This window comes from Dermochelys coriacea, chromosome 3 (assembly GCF_009764565.3).
Source record: "Dermochelys coriacea isolate rDerCor1 chromosome 3, rDerCor1.pri.v4, whole genome shotgun sequence".
Taxonomy (NCBI): domain Eukaryota; kingdom Metazoa; phylum Chordata; order Testudines; family Dermochelyidae; genus Dermochelys; species Dermochelys coriacea.
Genome location: NC_050070.1, coordinates 182,437,651 through 182,457,605, shown reverse-complemented (window position 1 = coordinate 182,457,605; position 19,955 = coordinate 182,437,651). Strand labels below are relative to the sequence as shown.

At 38.9% G+C, this 19,955-nt stretch overlaps 1 protein-coding gene and 1 long non-coding RNA gene across 42 annotated transcripts in view; both read right to left on the bottom strand.

Annotated features, from left to right (window-relative positions):
- The window catches only part of LOC122459548, a 183,084-nt gene extending 176,923 nt beyond the window's left edge, over positions 1-6,161 (bottom strand). The window contains exon 1 of the long non-coding RNA XR_006280315.1: positions 6,064-6,161. This is a non-coding gene — a long non-coding RNA (uncharacterized LOC122459548). The remainder of the gene's footprint in view (positions 1-6,063) is intronic.
- NRXN1 (neurexin 1) overlaps positions 1-19,955 on the bottom strand; it is a 1,286,326-nt gene that overhangs the window by 1,035,387 nt on the left and 230,984 nt on the right. The gene's annotated exons all lie outside the window — the stretch shown is intronic.

Below are 19,955 nucleotides of genomic sequence, written 5' to 3'. Positions count from 1 at the left end.
AAAAACTTTTTCACTAGGAGGGTGGTGAAGCACTGAAATGCATTACCTAGGGAGGTGGTGGAATCTCCTTCCTTAGAGGTTTTTAAGGTCAGGCTTGACAAAGCCCTGGCTGGGCTGATTTAGTTGGGGATTGGTCCTGCTTTGAGCAGGGGGTTGGATAGATGACCTCCTGAGGTCCCTTCCAACCCTGTTATTCGATGATTCTTTGATTCTATGAAATTGAGTAATGTCAGTGTGCTACTGCAGGTTTATATTTCATATATCTGAGATCAGAAATCTATCTTTTAAGGCTTGGGGGAGGCAGACATTTTTGGCATGCGTGTTTTAAATAGCTTAATTTTGACAAAATATTTCTCATGAAAATATGCAATAAACATTGTAAAAATGTGTAAATATTAAGTTGCATAATATAACAGTGACTTGGAGTGAACTGAGATGTCTACTCAAAATTTTGAAAGGATTCTTTACTGAATACAAAACTGTACTTTGTGCAAAAGGCACTTCAGGGCCAAAATTTCCAATCAAGACCCCAACAGGTGTAACCACAAACATGCATGTGTTTTCCTTTAATCGGAAAAAGACACTTATTTACACATTTACATTTTCCAGGCATGAAGTGTAGTCACCCATTTTGCCACAGAATTACCCTTTTGTAAACATACACACATTAAGGTTTTATAGGTGAAATAGATACAAGTACATCTTTTCAATGTATTTTTGCATGTGCAAGGTGGTCCAGTGACCGTGGGTAAGTCACTTAGTTTCTGTGCCTCGTTTTTTCATCTAAAACATGGGGATAATAGAATTTCCCTACCTCACATAGATGTTGTGCAAATAAATACATTAATGCTTGAGCTGCTCAGATACTACGGTGATGGAGGCAATATGAGTACCTAAAATAGATAGACTAAACTCTCCTTTTCAAATGTGACCCTAAAATTATATTTGTTTCATTAAGCCTACTTAACCAGTTAGTGGTATAATTACCAGCTTAAGGTACAAATAGCAGTGAAGCTGCAATAGCCATACCAAGTATAAATCCTCCCCAAATCAGGGGGTACATACAGGCACGACTAAACCATACCACTACTGCCTGTGCTACCACAGCTACTATTTATGCTTACGTGCTCAATGAGACCTAACGTGAATATGTGTATGTGAACTGGGAATCACAGCCCGAGCCTGTAGTGTAGAAATAGCCTAAAAATTTGTATCTTTGTTTTTTTTCCTTGTCAGATGGCTTTTTCCTCATTCACAAAACTCAGACTCAGACTTTAAGTCAGAATGGACCATCGAGACCATCTAGTCTAACCTCCTGCACATTGCAGCCCACAGAACCTCACCCACCCACTCCTCTAATAGACCCCTAATCTCTGGCTGAGTTACTGAAATCCTTATGATTTAAAGACTTCAAATTACAGAAAAAACACCATTTACACTAGTTTAAACCTAAATATGACCTGTGTCCCATGCTGCAGAGGAAGGTGAAAAAAACGTAAGATCTCTGCCAATCTGACCTGAGGGAAAATTCCTTCCCAACTGCAGATATGGTGATCAGTTAGACCCTGAGCATATGGGCAAGATATACCAGCCAGACACCTGGAAAGAATTCTCTGTAGTAACTCAAAGACTTTTAGTCAAAGAGTGTGGTGGAATCTGCATGGAATCTGGTAGGGGTGCTATGCCTTTTCTCAGATTAGGCATGATAAAGATTTGTTCACAAATGGAAAATGTAGAAAGACTTTATGTTGCAATTCCAAAATAGTCAAAAGCCTGAGTTTTGGGGTCCATAAGACCACGTTATATTAGCCACCATAATTATCAAGGAAAGACTGAAAATATGAGGCTTTTTCATTCCATTAGTAATTATTCATTCAAATGCTTTCTTATGTATGATAGTATAAATTAAATGGCAAACTTCTCTTAAGTCTCTTTAGTCAAATGTATATTTTTGTTTGATTAAAGCTGCTCAGTCATTATTATCAAGAATAAAGAAAGGAAATCATAATGCATTATTCTTTTAAAAATAAATAAATTCTAGCCTGCTTATCCATAGTACAAGAAAAACTGACAAGGCACTAAATTTGGCTGGTGGGAAATTAATCTGGGTCACTCCATAGTACAGTTGCCATGGCAACTGCATTCAAAACGTAGCAGGCATGCTCTTCATCAATGTTAATATAACATCAGGCATTATTTGCAAATTTTTAATCAATGTAAACCATAAAGCATCCTTCATAACTAAGTCTGAATCAAAAGTAAAGCTTGCATGGTCTATTCTTTCCTTTGTCAAATCCCTGTCACACATCTCTCTCCTGCTGTATTTAAGAAGCTTGTAATGTCATTTTGCTGTAATATAGTTTTAAACCCAGAAATTTCATGAAATTTTTCCCATAAAATACATATGAATGTTACTAGCAGTATGTGCCCAGGCAGTTAAAATGAGAGGATTAGAAGAAGGTTTTCCTTGGGTGCATTTATTTAATATCTGTACTTCCACTGTAAAGCCCTGGGCCAAATTCCAACCTCAGTAATACCAACTTAAATCCAGAATAACTTCATTGGCTTGAAAGGAGATGCTCTAGGTTTATGCCAGAGTAACTGCTCCAAATGTGACCTCCTGTTTTGAAGGGTGTTATAATTTGACCCAAAAAATTTGCTCCACACTTAAACTTTTCATCATCTGTGGTCTAAAGCCAAGAGCTTTTAAAATTTTTTTTTACATATTTTATATTAACAAAAGTTGGCTCAGAAGTTTTCAGGTTATAGAATTCTTTAAAGTAAACTTTTTTGTGGTTTCAGAAGCTTGTTTAAACTCCTATATCTCAAATACAGTTTAGTATTTTTAAACTGAACTTACCGTCAGCTATGACAATATAGAAACACAGAGGTTTTAGATGGAAAAGGCCTAGAAATCATTCATTTCCCTGCCAGTGTTGGGTGATCTTCAGTTTGAGTTCAATTTAATTTTAGAGTCTACACCTGAGAAATGAGGACTTCTAATTCTTTCCTATTTTACCAGAACCTAGGTGTAAGGAAGTTTTCTGCTATTCACTTTAAAGAGAGACAATTTGAATTTCATCTTGTTGCTCTGAACTCCTGCAAACTTGTGTGGCCTGAGCCCATTGTTATGATTTGAACTATTTTTTTTCTGTTTTAACATCCTTCATATACCAGTAGATGATATCTCCTGCTCACCTTTCTATTCTGTGTGTTTGCTATCGCAGGAATCACCAGCTGGGTCTATTACCTCGGGTTTACAAGTTTTCACAGCATGCAGTCACTGGTTAGTCTTTGAAACAATGCTGTCTAGCTGTGAGTTTTCCAGTGTGGTTTCTTTTGGGGGGAGCTGTGAGAAGCAACAGAGGGTTTGCTCTTTGCCTCAGTCTCTTTAATTAGAGTCAATTACTGAGGTAGAGTTGCTCCCTAGCAACTGGGCACTGGTATTTGAGCTGAGATCCCTGTAAGAGTAGACTACCTGTGTGCTCTTTATAACCACCTCTGTTCAAGGATTGGTGTGTAAATATGCAAAAAAAAACAAGTTGCACTAAGAAAATGCCTAGAGTCTATTACTGATTTCTCCTCCAATGAGAAGCTGACCTGCAAAGCTCCCCCAACCCTGACATCTGCTACTGCTTAGCAGAGAGCAACATAACATACATGTATAGGGACCAAACCCTTTTAAAAAGGGCCAGTTTTGCCTAAGGTAGGGTGACCTAATTATGACACCAACCTTGGAATCTAAACTCTGCAGGTGATAGGTCCATCCACAGGTATCAGCTTGGCCTAAATCCAATACTATCTAAGCTTCCCTATACTCATGATAGGGAATACCATGAATTCCACAAATACTGAAATGAATTCATTTTAATATGCTATTTATTATCAACATCAAGAATTCAAGTACAAGTAAAACCCCAAAAAACATGAGTGGTGGGGTTGTTTGACACATCTGAGGTTCTTTTGATATGCCTGCTGCTCTGAGTTTTTAAGAGTCATATTTTCAAACACTTCACTGATGACACAATAGTTTGCAATGTGATCTGAGAAATATTTTAAAGGAGTTGTAGATGAGCTACACAAATCATCTCAAAGCAAAAATTTTGTGGGAGATGTTGCAAATTCTGAATCAACAAAGCAGGTTGGTATAGTACTGCAGTACAGATGGAATTAAATAGAGGGAGGGTCTCTAAAACAGTATTCCATTCTATCAGAATGATTTCACATGGCCAGTCTGCCATTTAGAACACTCACCCTCTTACTCTTATACTCAAACTCTGCTGTGTTTATTTCTAGTGAAAAGTTCAGTAACAAAATAATAAAACTGAACTACAAGAAACATATGTGCATGCGCACACACGCCTTCACCCAACAACAATTTTGAGCAAGAAATTACCTAACCAGCAAAACATTTTCCAACAGAGGATTTCTCACAAGAAAGCATCTCAGCAAAGGAAGAAACTGGTATTCAGTAAATTGAAACTCTTCCTTTGTGCTCTCCTGTTCCATCAACAGCAATATAAAACAAAATAAGAAAAATGTCACAAGAAGAAACAGACACAGTTATAAAAAAGCTCTGGCAAGACCATTCACCAACTGAAGTGGAAGCCATTTCAGAACTCAACTGTGACAGGTAGAACAGACTTTTTATGACCTCACTAGTGTCCTCAGAGATGCTTCAGAGGGAGACAGAAAATGGCTCTGATGAGATTTAACTGTCCTCTCTTACCAGTCAGAGGAGAGGGAGGAACTTTTCTAGTAGAGTTGACCAGAGGATGACAATTTCGTTTCATGGCAACTTTTGAGGTTTCAGAATTTGTTTTCATTCCACACTAAAGTAAACCCAAAGCCTTTTGAATGTTTTTGCAAAAATGCAATTGTGTTGAAATATGTTTTGAATACAAAACTGAGCTTTTTGACTTGGGAAAGTGTATGTTTGTGTCTCTCTCTGAGCTGGTGTTTAGCGCACTGGGCTGGGAAACTCAGGTCCCAGGCCCTGCTCTACCTGATTTAGAGTTTTTATCCCCAGTCACTCTGAATCAGGTAGAGCAAGGACTTGAACTTGGGTCTCCCACATTCCAGGCTAGAGTGTGCATGCATAAAAGAGATCTTTTCCTCTCCCATCCCCACAAAAAAGAAGACTTTCAGACAAAAACTTGGTCAAAACAGATGTCTCCATAAAACATTTCAGCTTCAGTAAAAACAACATATTTAAATTAAATGCATTTTTGTGGAAAATATTCTGACCATCTCTCTTCACTGGATACTAGCATCCCCTAGAACCTTTCATTCTTGTGGTTAAGTACACATCCCTTTATTATATGTATTTATATAAATGTACCATGGCTGAAGAAATTTTGAAGTCTCAAAGTGTCTGTAGCACTCATCATATTGTTACTGAATGCTGACCAACAGTCCTTCAAATCAAACATTTTGATGGTGTGTCGGCATGTCACAATTAAGGCAAAAGGCAGTAGGCCAAATTAATCACTAGTGTAATCTCATTAGCTTTGGTGGAATCAGAAATGAATCTGACTTAATGATTCCTGACTCTAAATCACAACCCAGATTTAGAAAAAAAAATCTTGTCTAAAACCTATAATCCAGCCTGGTAGCTATAATATATACATGCTAATCTTAAAACACAAGGGAATATTCAATATTCTACTGTTTGATAATCAGTAAGCATGGCATTGCCACTGTTTCAGGGCAACTGCATCTGTATTTTCCGTCCATGATCCATCAAGGCCACCCATTTTTAGGCTTCTTTCTCCGAGTTGTTACCTCTCTTAGGTGGAAACCCGCATCGCATTCCCTCCTGAGGATTTTTAAAAGGGCAGAGCTTCTGGATTTACACAGTGAGATTCCCAACAAACTAGACTGCCTAACCTGGCCAACACTGATATTTTGCTTACTCTTCAAAGGCTATGACTAGTATATTGCCTACAGTTGTGAGTTGCCACACAGTTCCTTCTAAGCAAGCACATTTATTCTTAAGGTAAAAGCATCAGAGAAAAAACCATCAAAATAATAAAAGAAACTACATACATGCTAGAAGCTTACCATAGATCACTCATCAGTCTTATAGAACCCTAGTAGATCAAGTGCTTCTTCAAGGATTGTTCTCACCCACCCAGGGGACAGAAATTCCTAGCTGTTTGCTGGATCAGAAAGAAGGTCCCGAGTCAGTTTCAACTCAAGCTATTTAGCCAGAAGTCCTTTGTTTGTCAGTTGATCTTTGGAGAATGCAATTATGCAAGCTTCCCCAGGAGGCGATACTTTGAGAGATGGGGGGGAGTTGGAGGAGGTTACCTAGCTGATCTGCCTTAATCACTGTGTTTAGCTCCTAGAAAAGCTGTAGTAGCCATCCACCATGGAACAGAGCATAATCCTACATGAACCATTCATTTAAAACAATGTACCCCAAAGATATTGCAGGAAGTTGCCCTATTTGCACAATATCTTACAAAATGCAGATATTCGGAAATTAAAGTCAGCAACAAACTTGTTCTCCTGAAAGATCATCTCAGCTCTGTAAAGTCAGAAAGAAATTGGAAGAGTGCTTTTAAAAAGATACAGACAGCACATTTTCTGTTCCTGTGAACCTAACAAAGAAGTTACTATCTGTAGCAATGAGCCTGAGGAAGAACAGTAGAATAGCAGAGTTTCTTCTCATGTTTAAACAGCTCATTCCACTGGGGTTTTCAGTTTTATGGTTCCTAATGAGGAAAAAAGAGATTTTGCAGCTGTGTTACAGATTTGGCACTACAGATGTCCAGCAAAAAAACAATGCTACAATAGGATAGAATGTGAAAAAAAATCCCTTTGGTAATTAAATATTAAATAACTGTAAGCAGCAGCCACTCTGCTACATATTTGCATCAAAACAGCCTTAATTTTTGTTCATTTGTTCCTGTAAAAATGTTCAATGCATCAGGGCCCACTTTCTAAAGAATCATACATACAACAGTATACATACAATTTAGAGCTGGGTGAGCTACAAAACATCAGGATGTTATTCTATTCTGGGTCCCAATTTTAAATTTAGATTGGCATACTACTAGTCAAAGGCACCCTACTGAAACAAACAGAAGTAGCTTTATGAAAAAAACAGCCATCTGATGAAGGCAATCATAGGGCATACAACTGAAACCATGGGAAACAAACTATATGAACGACATCTATTCAGATGGAACCCCAAATACTGAACATTCTATATATATTAGTGAAGACCACAGAGTATTTTTGGATACTTTGGGTAAAATTTAAAAGGTGTTATTTCATAAACACAACAGTAATATTTACATTCAGAAAGACTTCTCAAAGGCTGTTTAATTATGTTATAACCAGAATAATTTGTGCTTTAAGTTTAGCAGAGGTTACTTTAAATTTGTGACAAATTAAGACCACATGCAATTTCAATTCAATTAGACTTTATTGGCATGACAACTACACAAGAGTTGCCAAAATATGGGAAAAGCCAGGTATATCAGGTGTGATTGCAACTACCAGGAAAAGGTTACACGATGTGTTTTGGATTTGTTTCTCCATCATTACTGTCCACTCCTGATTCAGTGGCAGCTTGCTACATAGCACAGTACTGCTATGTCTGTACAAACACTTTATATATAAGCAGACAAACAGTAAAAAGACAAAACTAAGCACTTAAACCTGTAGCCTGCATTCAGAAAGCCAAAGGGTATTTTGTTCAAGTAAGGATTGCAGGATTGGGATTTAAATTAAAATTCAGCTCACACCAGTCAGCTGAGTGACTTGCAGTCATGTCAGTCTATGCATCATGGTCCTAATGCTTCTTTCCCATGCAAAGTACCAGCACAAGGATTTGGTGCAGGATTGCTCTGCAGAGTTGGGGGAAGAAAAATCTTCTCCTGATTGTGGAGCGGCAGGACAGCCACACTGCGGCTATTAGTGCATTTACAGGGCTGCAGTAATACATACACAAAGAAAGCCTGGTGGATATGCACAGTGTGGAACCACTGACCCTGCCCTCACTTCTCCTCAGTCTGAACCATAAGCCTGAGCAGACAGAGCAGACTTGTGGTATTGCAGAAAGACCTTGGGCACTGTACCACAGGTCCATCTACTCCAGTATCCTGTCTGACAGTGACTAGCACCAGATGCTTCATTTAAAAAAAAGTGAAAGAAACATAGTGTACAATCATGGTATAAACATCAAGAGGGGAAGTTTCTTCCAAACATTTATCATGTACAGGTTGACTTTATATCTCCCTTTGGAAGTGTATTCCATGAGATGCCATGAATATATAACTGTTGTGTGGGCTACAAGCCCCTCATCCCCCTGGTGCAGCAAAAATGCACCACGTCTGCTACAGTTCTGATTCCAGGATGTAGACTACATCAGGAAAAGAAGGCTGGCCCAGTAATTAAGGCATTAGCCTTGGACTTAGGATTCCTAGGTTCACTTCCCTGCTCTGTCACAAATCTCCTGTATGACCATGGGCCAAGATTCACAAAAGTATTTAGATACCTAAACCACAGTTTTAGGCTCCACTATGATTCACAAAACTTCCACTAAATCTTGGAAATCTATGTGCCTAAATTCACTCAATGTTTAAGTTTTTGCAGTAAAAAGGTCCCTAGGTGCCTATGTTTCTTCCTCTGATCATGCACATTGTTGCCTCCCTCTAAGTGTTATTTGGATGCCTAAACCCAAGAACAATTCACAAACCAAGGAAGATAGGTGTTTGGCCATCTAAGTTGTGGGGGGTGTGGTGGTGGGGGGAATCTGGCAGGCATGCTCAGAGGCCACCTTCCAGATTCACCCCTCAGGTGAGTTCATGTAAAACAGCTGAGGAGCTTCCTTATAACTTTTAGACCAGTGATTAGTTCCTTACTTGGGATGTGGGAAGCCCCCAGTTCAAATACCTCCTGTGCCTGAGAGAAGGGATTTGAACACGGATCTATCATTTCTCAGGGGAGTGGTCTAAACACTAGGTTATGGGATATTCTGATGTAGGGTGCTACACTATCAATCTGTGCTGTTAATACAATTGCTCTATCCATCTGAAGTGTTATTTTGCAATGTGGCCACTCTCACTTGAGCTGGCCTAAGTTGACAGGTGTTAACTCAAATGCAGATAACTTGAGTTGACTATGAAGCGAAGACATAGCCTGAAAGTTGGGTGCCTAGCTTTATTTGTGTCTTAAATCTCATTATTAGTTACTAAAGTAAATAAATTAATAAGAATATACACTTTGAATCTGAGAGGAACATTAAAATGCAAGGGAACTTGAAGGCGAAACTTAATTATTTGACTACACTGCTGTGCTTTGGTACTACAGATGGTCTTCTCAAACACCATGGTGTCTATTCTCTCCTTGATATACAGGTGTAACCGCTTCATCACCCCAGGGTACTATTCTCCCCTCAATGTTTGTGCAGATACATGCACAGGCTGGTGAGTTAGTTAAGAAAAATGTATTTAATGGTGAACAGTCTATCTTGGTGCCACATAAATTAACCTGGACCATAATCTTAATTGACTACAATAATGAGCTATAATTAGCACACAGATTTTGTTAAAAATATGTATTGAGTGGTAAGGTTCACATTCATTCCAGAATAAGGGACTGGCAGCAAGTTAAAGATGACCTAAAAGTAAAAGATTTCATAAAACCTGTAGAGGTGGTTCTTCCATTATAGGCATGATCCTGTAAAAACATCCCAGCTGCCCACACTTTAATTAATTTCTGCTGCTGAGAAACCAATTAATAAATGAACCAGGAATAGAATGGGAGCAAATTTTAATTTTACATTTTAAAAAATCACGCTGCAATGTCACAACTGATGTAGATAAAATATTTTCACAATAGATAATATCCTGAATTTCTTTAGTGAACCTCCCATGAAAATGATACCAATCTATTTTATTTAAGTGATGCTAACATATTTGTGCAGTATCCTGCAGATAACACATAACTTCAGTGGATAGCTATTATATGCAGTAATTACAGGTTATTGTTACTAGAGAAAGTATCCAAGGTCTTTGTAAGTATAAATAGAATGAAATATTTAATTTTATGAAAGCAAAATTATAGTACAAGGTACCTAAGGATCTAATCTTGCACAGAATTCAATGGGATTATTCACAGTGTATAAACACGAGTAAATCTTTGCAGATTGGGGTTTAAGGTTGAGTCTTCATTTTTTTACCTGTTCCTGGCATAATGCACAGATGACTCAGTGCTTAAAAGGGTTTTGCAAGATTACACAGGATCAGACTACATTATGCATTTTCAAAAACGGTTGCTGAACTATGTAGCTGGACTCACCCACAGTTTCTGAGTCATGGTTTATACTTGCAGCTACAATATTTTCAGCATTGAGTGCAAATGAAATGATGCTGACACCCATTGTCATTTTTAAACATTTATGTCATGTTACTGCAAGTAGTGTTCTCTTATTGCTGCTTCACTAATTTTAAACACCAACTATTTACTTGCAGGTGCTGTTTCCTTGTTGGATTGCAATCTAATCATATGATATCACTTGGTAGGGATTCATTATATTAGATGTGAATAAACAAAAATAAATAGATTAAATTAACAACAGAAATTCTTCAACAAGTGATAACTTCTGCTTATTAACAATGAGAAGTCTGGTGGCACCTTAAAGACTAACAGATTTATTTGGGCATAAGCTTTCGTGGGTAAAAAACCGACTTCTTCAGATGCATGGAGACATGAAGAAGTGGATTTTTTACCCATGAAAGCTTATACCCAAATAAATCAGTTAGTCTTTAAGGTGCCACCAGACTCCTCGTTGTTTCTGTAGGTACAGACTAACATGGCTACCCCTCTGATACTTGGCTTATGCTTATTATGTGCTATTGGGAAATGCATCTTGATAGCAAGAGCACCAAATGGAGTTACTGTTAAAAGCAATAAATATAACCCTCCAACTAGAAAACTTCAGAAACATTAGAGGGAGCAAAGCAAACCCTATTAAAGACTTATTTTGAAATGTCACCACAGTATTGTTGATTTTCACATTTGAAATTAATGTTTTCACTGGAAAGAATATTTTGGCTGATATACACCAAACTTCAGTTTCATCTTTGAGATTTTAATATACTAATTTAATTTGTATACAGTATTACATATGAGCGGTAGAAGAATATATTGGAAACAATGCCAATCATAAACTTAAGCTAATGCATGGTATGACTGCCTGCTCACTCAGATACATTTTGTGCATGGAGCACATTACACCTATATTCCACACACTACACTTTTTTCCGTTTATTTCTGGGAGCAATTCAAGGTTATGGTTTTGATCTATAGAGGCCTTTATAGTCTGCGACCTGGATACACTTCTGTTTCTTTGTATATGGCCCTGTTGAGTTGAGAGCAACTGGAATATTCTCCCTAGATTTGTAGATAAAAAGGCTAGTGGTAATGTGTTCTCTGTGGAGGGCCCATGTCTCTCTAGAATTTGCTTTTCTCCATAGGCTAAGAGAGCCTGAGCCTAGAAAGGTCAAGCTTTGAATTCCGAGGTGAAATTCTATGCTGCTCCTCTGAGAGTTTCAGTTACAAAGAGTAATGGGGAAAAACACGTAATCTTAATTTTTTCTTCAAATGAAGCCAAGTTAGTAGATTTTAGTTAGTTTTAGCTCAGTGGGAAAATTCAAGGGTTTCCGTTATTAAGATAATTCAGGGGACACACACAAAAGAAGTATGCTAATTTTTAAAGGACTCAATTTAAAAATTAATATAACAAATAGATCTACTTTTAAAGTAGTAGGAAATACATTCCGAACTGAAAGAGTCCGTGCTGCAGTTTGAGGAAGCATGCACTGTATTCTTCATATTTAAAAGCGTTTGAATTCTTACTTTCAATGCAAAATTTAACTCAGTATTAAACTATGGAACCATGAATAGTGAGTCCATATTTAGTACCTGTTCATTGTTAATCACTAATTTAATTCAATACTCTACATAGGAACCTTTAAATACAAAAAAAATTCAGTAAAAACTCCAACATTTGCTATCTACAATAAATAAATCAAGACAGAATCCTTCACCACTTTGAAAACACATTCATCTAGATCTAAGGTACGCACATAAGTATCATCATCATTCCCCTCAGTATTTTGTAAGCTGTCTACTTGTTGGATGTACTTTTTTCTTGTGACTTTTATTCTTCTGGTATTTAATATTTTAAGGTTCTTTTTCTGCTCTTTTTCTCACAAACTAAAATTGCATAACTAATTTATGGGGCCAACATAATGGTCTCTCCCCCACTTACAACTTGATCCTGCCAGGGTTGGAGCACATACTGAAGGAGTCTACTGGATCCTCACATTGGGAGTTTTGAAAAAATATTTCCAGGTCCTCATTTAACCAAGGCATAATACTTGCCTCAAAGCATCTGCCTGCATTCATTTCATGCAGTAAACTCCAAACAAAACAAGATGAGTAGCTCTTGCTTTATCCTGAGTTCCCTATCTTGGCTGCTGATCATCATCATCATCACCATCACCTTCTCTCTCTCTCACACACACACTCCTCCCCACACTTTTTCCCTTCCGTCCCACAGAGAAATGTTTACTAGATTACAACATTTGGCTTCATAAAAGTCTTCTATAAAAATTTGGTTCTGAAAAGAGAAGCAACATATGAACTCTGAGAAGATTAAAATTTGTATGTAGTCTTACACTATTAAAATTATCAACCACTAGCTAGGGATGGTCCTGAATTGCTAAGTTTAGAGCAGAATTTCCACAACATATGGGTTGTTTGGATGAAGAATTCTGGTACACCTTGCTTAACCTACAGCTGTATTCAGATGTATCAAATGGCATGAAACTTGGGATATATTATTCTGGTTGCTATACTGAGGAGGGATCCAAAATTATGCTTCCTTGGCTACATACAGAAACATCTTTGATAATAGCATTACTGGTGGATTTTCCTCCATTTTCAATAGAGCAAATTTCCTCAAACAGCATCTAATGCAGATCATGTTCCCCATGTGGTGCTCGAGACTGTATAGCAGGAGTGGCCAACCTGAGCCTGAGAAGGAGCCAGAATTTAACAATGTACATTGCCAAAGAGCCACAGTAATATGTCAGCAGCCACCATCAGCTCCCACACCCTGCTCCCAGCTCCTCTCACCCACTGGCAATCCCACCAATCAGAACCTCCCTGCACCTCCCGATCAGCTGTTTTATGACATGCAGGAGGTCCTTGGGGGGGCGGGAGAAGAGAGGGCACTGCAGGCTCAGGGGACGGGGCAGGAAGGGATGGAGTGGGGGCAGGGCCTTTGGCAGAGCCAGGGGTTGAGCAATGAGCACCCCCGGCACATTGGAAAGTTGGCTCCTGTAGCTCCAGCCTTGGAGTCGGTGCCTATACAAGGAGCTGCATATTAACTTCTGAAGAGCTACATGTGGCTCTGGAGCCACAGGTTGGCCACCCCTGCTATATAGCACCACCCATCACCTCAGGACAAGTGGCCTCCTTGTTACAATTAGCTTGGAGCTGCCTATCAGAGTAAAGCAAGACTGCATAGAATAGAGGCATATGTTGCCTGGTCCAAAAGCTTCCTGAATGGATAACTGCCCACACCCACCAGACAATTAACCAACCTTTAAATGGATCCGCCATCATGCATACATTCACTATAATTTCACATTGTCCTTTCAACAAAATAATGTGCACCTCTGAATCAGACAGGGACTTTTCTTTTTGGCCTTACTCTTATAGATTACAGTGCGTAGACAGAAAAGGAGTACTTGTGGCACCTTAGAGACTAACAAATTTATTAGAGCATAAGCTTTCATGAGCTACAGCTCACTTCATCGGATGCATCTGATGAAGTGAGCTGTAGCTCACAAAAGCTTATGCTCTAATAAATTTGTTAGTCTCTAAGGTGCCACAAGTACTCCTTTTCTTTTTGTGAATACAGACTAACACGGTTGCTACTCTGAAACCAGTGAGTAGACAGTCTGCTGAGAGTACTAATTGTATGAATCATGATTTTTGAAGCACTTGGAGGAGAGGAAGGTGATCAGGAACAATCAACATGGATTCACCAAGGGCAAGTCATGCCTGACCAACCTAATTGCCTTCTATGATGAGATAACTGGCTCTGTGGATATGGAGAAAGCAGTGGATGTGTTATATCTTGACTTTAGCAAAGATTTTGATATGGTCTCCCACAGTATTCTTGCCAGCAAGTTAAGAAAGTATGGATTGGATGAATGGACTATAAGGTGGATAAAAAGCTGGCTAGATTGTCGGGCTCAACAGGTAGTGATCAATGGTTCGATGTCTAGCTGGCAGCTGGTATCAAGCGGATTACCCCAGTGAGTCAGTCCTGGGGCCGGTTTTGTTCAACATCTTTATTAGTGATCTGGATGATGGGATGGATCGCACCCTCAGAAAATTGGCAGATGACACTAAGCTGCGGGGAGAGGTAGATATGCTGGAGGGTAGGGATGGGGTCCTAAGTGACCTAGAAAAATTGGAGGATTGGACCAAAAGAAAGATGATGAGGTTCAACAAGGACAAGTGCAGAGTCCTGCACGTAGGATGGAAGAATCCCATGAACCACTACAGGGTGGGGACCAACTGGCTAAGCAGCAATTCTGCAGAAAAGGACCTGGGGATTACAGTGGTTGAGAAGCTGGATATGAGTCAGCAGTGTGCCACTGTTGCCAAGAAGACTAATGGCATATTGGGCTGCATTAGTAGGAGTATTGCCAGCAGATCAAGGGAAGTGATTATTCCCCTCTATTCAGCACTGGTGAGGCCACATCTGGAGTATTGTATCCAGTTTTGGTCCCCCACTACAGAAAAAGAAAAGGAGTACTTGTGGCACCTTAGAGACTAACAAATTTTCTCTATATGGCTAAATTCAGTGCCTTGCATAATGACAGGTTTCAGAGTAGCAGCCGTGTTAGTCTGTATTCGCAAAAAGAAAAGGAGTACTTGTGGCACCTTAGAGACTAACAAATTTTCGCAAAAAGAAAAGGAGTACTTGTGGCACCTTAGAGACTAACAAATTTGTTAGGTGTAAGGTGTAAGGTGTAAGGTGCCACAAGTACTCCTTTTCTTTTTGCGAATACAGACTAACACGGCTGCTACTCTGAAACCTGCCACTACAGAAAGAATGTGGACAAATTGGAGAGTCCAGAGGAGGGCAACAAAAATTATCAGGGGGCTGGGGCACATGATTTATGAGAATAGGCTGAGGGAATTTGGCTTGTTTAGTCTGCAGAAGAGAAGAGTGAGGGGCGATTTGATAGCAGCCTTCAACTACCTGAAGGGGGGGTTCCAAAGAGGATGGAGCTAGGCTGTTCTCAGTGGTGGCAGATGACAGAACAAGGAAAAATGGTCTCAAGTTGCAGTGGGGGAGGTCTAGGTTGGATATTAGGAAACACTATTTCACTAGGAGGGTGGTGAAGCACTGGAATGGGTTACCTAGGGAGGTGGCGGAATCTCAGTACTTAGTGGTTTTTAAGGCCTGGCTTGACAAAGCCTTGGCTGGGATGATTTAGTTGGTGTTGGTCCTCGTTTGAGCAGGGGATTGGACTAGATGACCTCCTGCAGTCTCTTTGAACCCTAATCTTCTATGGTTCTATGATTGTTCATGATGTTTCCTTGTCCTCCTCTCTTTCCCCCTAGGTGTCTCTCAGCTAGCTGCCTGAAGTACAAACCACCTGGGTACATAGTCAGGGGAGCTAGCCCATGTTGCCACCAGCCACTGCCCGTGTTGCTGCAGCTACCCTATGCTTTTTAGCATGCTAACTTAATGAGAGCTAGCACAAATATGTCAGTGTGAGCTGGGAATTTCACCTCTAACTCCAAGCATAGATGTAGCCTCAGTGTGACAATTGGGCCATGTATTGATGATTGAGGAACATAGTCTCTACAATACAACAAACTGTGCAGTGGGGCCTGGAGTGGGGCAGATTCCACTCCAAGGTTAAACCTTGCAAGAACTACTTGCTCTTGTGTGTTAGTTACGTCAATCAAATTGCAGCAAATTTGGCCATCTTCCTTTATCTCAGTACTTGAAAACTTTCCTCTTGCCATTTTCATAGCAATAATATGATTAAAGTTTCTTTGTGATAACTTTAATGATATTTCACTGTGAAACCAATAATATTTTACAGGAGGGTTTGATCTTGTTGTAAAGATAAAGTAACTTCCATCAGAGTAATTTAAGCCTGTGTCTCAAAAAAGAAAATGTAAATGTTTTAAATAATTATTGTAATTGACATTCCAGCAGATGACATTTACTTTCAGGATATTAAATTTCTCTGGGGGAAATATAGGTATAATCATTCAAAATTAAAACTTAAAAATAATTAAATGTAATCCTTCTTGTAAATTAATGTCCCAGAATTTAAATAATTATTAAAAACCATCAGCATAACTGCATAAGTTTACATGCTGTAAATAATCTACTGCAAGAAAGGATGCAAACAGCCAAATGCTCATATGGTCATCTAGATCTTAGGCTATGGCATCCATTGAAAAAAAATATAGTAATGACCAGAAATTTACTATGAATTTCCACATAATTAGATGAAAAACTTCACTATGTAGCATAACTGACATAAGATTGTCAAACATTTCAGTGTATATGTTTGTGAGGAGGAAGAAGAAAGCATGTTCCCTGTATTTTTGTTATAAATATCCCTGCAGCACATATAAAACTTAAATTAAACATCTGAGTGTTTCTACCACCTTTCTTACTTTCTTGCATCTTCCTTTTGGCTGCCCTACTTCCTTTGCATGGAATCCAAATTACTTATTCTCCAGAGCTTCACCCCTCACTTACAATTTAGCTAGGTTTTGTCTCCCATCCCCCACCCAACTTCCTACTCTCCTCCAATCCATTGCTGTCTCCAAGGATTAAAATGAGATGCCAGCTGGGAATGGAGAGCCCATGAAAACCAGTCTGAAGACTGCAAGTCTTTCTGCAAACTACAAAAAGTGAGAAAGAGCCATATAAGTGATGTAAATAGCTATGAAACTGTGATGCTTTTCTTTTTGTGTGTACTGCATCTTTAAATTGCTTAGAACTCTGCAGAAGATAGAATGGTCTTGCCTTCAGAGTTGTTGAAGACAATATAGAGGGATTGTACACACCATATTCACTTATGCAGACTTACTTTTCTTCTTCCTAGTTGTTTTCTTAAAACAAAAAGGAAATGAGACTGAAAGTATATGGCTGCTCTGTGTATAGAAAAATTGGACAAAAATAAGGCCAATATGTCTTTCACCTCATAAGTTCACTATCTTTGTTAACCATATACTTCAAAGATAAGTTCTGAGGCTAGATTCTAAAAACAGTTATTCATTTGAGTAGTCCTAATATAGTCCTAGAGCGCTGTTTGCATTAGCATTACTCACATAAATAAGGATTTATGGAATTCTACCCATAGATTTTATACTGCAGTTTGCATAACCATTGAAGCTGTAAGTACTCGCACAGATATGAGACAGTATAATACACATTTTATTCTCATAATTTAGGAATGACAATATAACACAGAAATGAAAGAGAGAATCAAAAAGCAGTGAGGGGATTGTACTTGGTCATTCACAGCCCCATCAGCAAAGGGACCCCTAAAATCAATGATGAACAATGCTATTAATATAGTGTTTTATACTAATGACCAAAGTGGTTCCTTGTGTCCCTGGATTAGGAAGCATTTTAATTTTTGTAGCCAAAACTGATCTTTGCAAGTGTTGAAGGAGGAAAGTTCCTGAAGCTTCAGGGCTTAGTACCCACCAGAATAAGGTTCTCAAACGAATAAAGATTCAACTTTCATACTTTCTGTCAACTGAATTTTAGCAATTGTGAAAGTGATTTATTTAGAGATGTTGAGTCAAATTTTGGTTTCAGTTATACTAGTGTAAATCATGGTGTCTGGGATCAGAATTTAGTCCATTACAGATGTTTTGATTTTGCAGATTTTTTTTGCAAAGTTTTCTCAAGATACTTTAATATTATAATAGAATTACAGTGTTCAGAAACCTCAGAAAACCAATGAACGTCATTGCAAAAACCTGTCTCAGTCAGTTTATACCAAGAATAAATCAAACTCAATACACAGTAGTGTACCACTGAACAAATTTATGGTAGCATCGTTGATTTGAAAACTTATGTTAAAAACAAACAAAATTAAAAAAAAGAAAAATCCTAAAACCTATCTCTTATCATTTAATAAAATCTATGTATACGTACCTGCTTTTATCACATAGCTTTAAAATGCTTTAATTAACTATAGTTTTATATCTTATTAAATTCTTACTGACCCTAGGCACAGCATGAAAATAAAGCCAATCGCACATCAAAATTATTTTTTTTAATTTAAAAGAACTGTCTTATTTTTTTTCTCTAATTGTTTTCTTGGTATTTAAGGACTCCTCTCTTGTTTTGCGATTGGCATTTGTATTCAAATTAACACAAGACACTTTATAGTATGGACCCAACTTTGCTATTTAATAGTATCTCAGACATAGTTGATTAACTGACTAGTTCAGGACAGTGAAAAATGTTTTGATGATCTGAATATTTATGGCCACTGTTATCCAATTAGCTAGCGGCACTTTAAGTTTAACAAAGAAGAAAAATGGTCAGTGAGATGATTACTTACACATTTGCTGACTTACTGAATAACTATTACTACTACTAAAGAAAAATGCAAAGGAAGGTATGAGTGTGTGGGAAATTGTCCAGACAGAAACCTCACATGGGAGGATTCATGCCCCCTTCAAACGTATCTCCTCACATCATGTGGACAGGGCTGGGGTAGCTGCCTCTATGGCACTGTCCCTTCAAACTTAAGGAGAACCCTCGGAGGGCACAACAATCCATGCACAGGGAAGTGGTGAGGCTAGGAGAGATTGGTTTACTATAGTACTCATTTCCCCCCCTGCATGCCAAGCAACGGGGAATCCACAGAAAAATCAACATAGCCCAAGGTTGTGTTAAATTTTCCATGGCTTCCCTCTAGACCATGGCATGTACCTTTAAATAATATTCCAGGGTAAGGAGTACTTCCCAGCATGGCTACAGTAAAAGTGCAGCCAGTGAGTTGAGATTCATATAAATCTGGGGTATTTGGATGCTGAACCACCTGCATCTTCCATTGGAGAATTGTGGGAGACAAGCTTCCCCCAGCTATCCCCCCTGCTCCTCCCAGGACATATTCAGAGAACACTGAAGAGAACCTCAGTATGTTTCACTTCCCATCCCAAAAGATTTTGTTGTGATAGTGGGAGATTCCCTTCTAATTCAAGTCAATTTGAGCTGGCTTGGAGTGACGTAGTGAGTCTGTGTGGTTTCCAGGTGGCTCCCATCTTGAGTTTCACAGTCTAAGATTTTAATAAAAAATAATTCTCTAGACCTTATAGATGAGAATCATAGAATATTAGATTTGGAAGAGAGTGCAGGAGGTCATCCAGTCCACTCCCCTGCTCAAAGCAGGACCAACACGAACTAAATCATCCCAGCCAAGGCTTTGTCAAGCCAGGCCTTAAAAACCTCTAAGGATGGAGATTCCACCACCTCCCTAGGTAACCCATTCCAGTACTTCACCACCCTCTGAGTGAAATAGTGTTTCCTAATATCCAACCTAGACCTCCCCCACTGCAACTTGAGACCATTGCTTCTTGTTCTGTCATCTGCCACCACTGAGAACAGCCTCACTCCATCCTCTTTGGAACCCCCCTTCAGGTAGTTGAAGGCTGCTATCAAATCCCCCCTCACTCTTCTCTTCTGCAGACTAAACAAGCCAAGTTCCCTCAGCCTCTTCTTGTAAGTCATGTGCCCCAGCCCCCTGATCATTTTTATTGCCCTCTGCTGGACTGTCTCTAATTTGTCCAATCCCTTCTGTAGTGGGAGTTGACAGAATCTCCATCCTTAGAGGTTTTTAAGGCCCGGCTTGACAAAG